A 3,144-nucleotide genomic window follows, 5' to 3' on the forward strand; every position below is an offset into this window, starting at 1 on the left:
TTCAAATTAATTTGGTTTACGAATTCGAATGACGTTTTCACATCGATCTGAATTAATTTGGTTTATGGATTCAAACGGTATTTTCACACCAATTTGAATTAATTTAGTTATGAATTCGAATGACGTTTTCACATCGATCCGACTTAATTTGGTTTAATTTATTGATTCGAGATAACATCTTGAATTGATTTATTTTTTATTTGAACTATGTGTAATTATACACATAATCTAGGAGATATTTGACTAATTAATGTGCATATGATAAATTTAATAAAATAAATTATATACAAAGATTAAATCCTATAGTAAAATAAATGACATCCATAAACATACATTATACAAATTTAGACATATAGAAATTAAAAAAGAAATCTATACTAAATTAATTACCACAAGATAAGCATCCATTAAGATAAATGGATTGAGACTATCAAACTAATTAATTTTAAACTATTATTAGGATTTAAATTAGTTAATGGAAATAAAAAATTAACTAATAAAAAAAACGGATCTTAATAATTATTCAAATTAAATTGAACAAGTTAACTAGACTTATAATAATGGGAAAATTACACAGAAATTCATATTTGTGATGCATGAAATGAAAATGGGCCAACAGTTTTACCTCAGACCTGAGAAAGGCGGATTGGGCCTTGTGAAGGTTGGGATCAAGAAAATATAGCTTAATCGGTTTTAGGGTTAACCACCTTAAACCACAACTCAACTCCCCTGCCTCCTCTCTTTCTCCTTCTCTTTCGTTTTTCTCTCCTTCACTCTCATCCATTCTCTCTCATTGGCTCCCATGGATTCCGGCCACCTTTCCGTCGGTTTTGCTCTCATTCACTCGCCTCTGATCTCTCCTAACCGTCTCCCATGATTCCTTATTCGTCACAGACCCTATGGGTCCTCTCGGTCGATTCGGAGAACGGCGGCCGTCCGTACCTCCAATGACGAGTTCGAACTTCTGAGGAGGTTCTAATTGATCAGAATCTTACATGCAGAGGTAAACTAATGAGGTTTGTGACCCTTCTCTCTCTTCCTCAACCTCGGTTCTTCTCGGTTTTTTTTTTTTACGGGTCTCTGTTATATCTCTTGGATTTGAGATGCTATTTGGATTTTCTTAGTTGATGATGGGTTGTTTGCTGTGACTACTTGATCTATGGTGCCTATGGGTTTATTCACTTTGTTGGTTTGATTTTTTTGCAATAATCTACTTCCTGTTTCTAATTCCCATTGTTACTTATGTGAGTTTGATTTCCTTGTGTGAGAGAGTCTTTTAGGACTCTCAAACTGGGTTCAGGGATGCAACTAGAGCCATCACGGGCTCTGGAGGGTATTCCGATCCTCCGGACCGATTCGCCCCGGAATGAAACCTAAGTCTCTGTTTCGTTTTAATGATATTGTGTGATGAAAAATGACAAGAATGATGAAGGAACAATGGTCTAGAGACAATTCATATAGATACACACATGAATGGATAAATTGGAAACGTGTTAACCTTGCTCTTTTGATTGATTATTTGGCTGTTACAATGTTTGAGGAAGAACTTCTTCCTGCTTTCCCTCGAGCTCACACTCTCCTTGCTACAATGATGTCCCTGTTACAGTGTTGCTGTGTGTTTTTTTTTTACTAAAGGTTGCTCTTCCTTGCCCGTCCCCCCTTTACAGTAATGGAAACTTCCTATTTATAGTAAGAAATTGACTGTGAATCATTGCTCATCATTTTTCACTATTTCCTACTGTACCCTTGAGGGTTATTTTGTCAATCCGTTTGCCCCATTTTCTCTGTATTTTTTGACATTTTGGATGCCTGCTGGATGAGATCATCTTGTTGAATTATTGATTTTTGGTAAAATGCTGTTTGGTCCCTGTAGTTGTGATTCTTGCAGACGGACGCCGTATTTGATCCGAGTCGGTAAGCTTGTTGGGAATTGACAGTGTTAATTCCGAATCGAATCGCCTATTTGAACTCCGGGTCCCTGTTTGACTGTTGCCGCTCTGGTTTAATTTTTGTTTGATGTACCGCGGTTTAATTTGGTAGCCCCGGGTTAAATCTGACGATTCTCGACTGTCCCGTATGAATTTGGTTGCCTCGGATGAATTTTGGTTGCCTCGGATGAATTTTGGTTGCCTCGTATATTCGGTTGCCTCGGATGAATTTTGGTTGCCTCGGGGGAAGGCATCCTAAAAGCGAATAGGCAGTCCTGGATCGAATGTGGGCTTTGACCTTGCTTTTCAGGGGTGCCAAGTTGCCTCGGTATTCAAAAGTGGGGTGCAGAAACCCCGACATTATAAGGCAGGCCTCCGGGTCCGCTACATTTATCCTGCTTTATCTTTATTTTTTTTTGTTTCCTGCAAACAATGTAATTAGAAATTAAACATTTGTAAAAAAATTTAATTGTACTTGTATATTATTACTTTTATTAATAAAAGCTCGATTGTTTTTTTTTTAGTATACTATTACCTCCATACCAATTAAATTGGCAAGGGAAGGCTTGCCCCCAATACACCCTTGTGGTGGGACCCCTCCCCGGACCCTCGCTCAGCGGGAACGCGTAATGCGACCGGACCGTCCTTTTTTTTCTTTTTCTACTATTACCTCCATTTTTATTTAATGCAATTAGCCTAATCAGCACGTGACGAGTTGAATACCTAATAAATACGACTCGAGTTACAATAACTTGTGACCGTAAAATAATTTGAACTCGACTAATCTAAAAAGAAAAATATAACAATTACCGACTTATTTAATAAAGACACAATCTGGACTATGACGACGACTAACATTTTAAGGAAAAGTTCAATTGTCGTTAATTTATTGACTTTTCAATCTTTGGATCCATTTGTCATAATTTGTTATTTAGAAACGGACTATATTCTAAACACTTAATTATAATATAAATCGCAATCAAAGTCGATATTAACTTTAATTTTAATATACGATGTTACATCATAATTTGCAATTCAGACTATAGGCATTCCTGAATATAGTTTACGATAAACAAATAGGCATTGAAATGTTAATTCGATTGATTGACATTCGAACTTTAATTAATAAATTATAACTCGAATTCAAGCCAATTCAATTTTATTCAAAATATGACGAATATATCTCGAATAGAATTCACCATAGGTCAAAATTATA

General features: G+C 36.0%; 1 long non-coding RNA gene across 1 annotated transcript; it reads left to right on the forward strand.

Moving 5' to 3' along the window:
• The first annotated feature begins 720 nt into the window (after window positions 1-720).
• Window positions 721-2,454, forward strand: LOC136224746 (uncharacterized). The gene is made up of 2 exons (XR_010686593.1): window positions 721-1,016; window positions 1,874-2,454. It is a non-coding gene; the product is annotated as an uncharacterized lncRNA (long non-coding RNA).
• The last annotated feature ends 690 nt before the right edge of the window (window positions 2,455-3,144 follow it).

The sequence above is a fragment of the Euphorbia lathyris genome, chromosome 3, assembly GCF_963576675.1.
Source record: "Euphorbia lathyris chromosome 3, ddEupLath1.1, whole genome shotgun sequence".
In the NCBI taxonomy this organism is placed as follows: domain Eukaryota; kingdom Viridiplantae; phylum Streptophyta; class Magnoliopsida; order Malpighiales; family Euphorbiaceae; genus Euphorbia; species Euphorbia lathyris.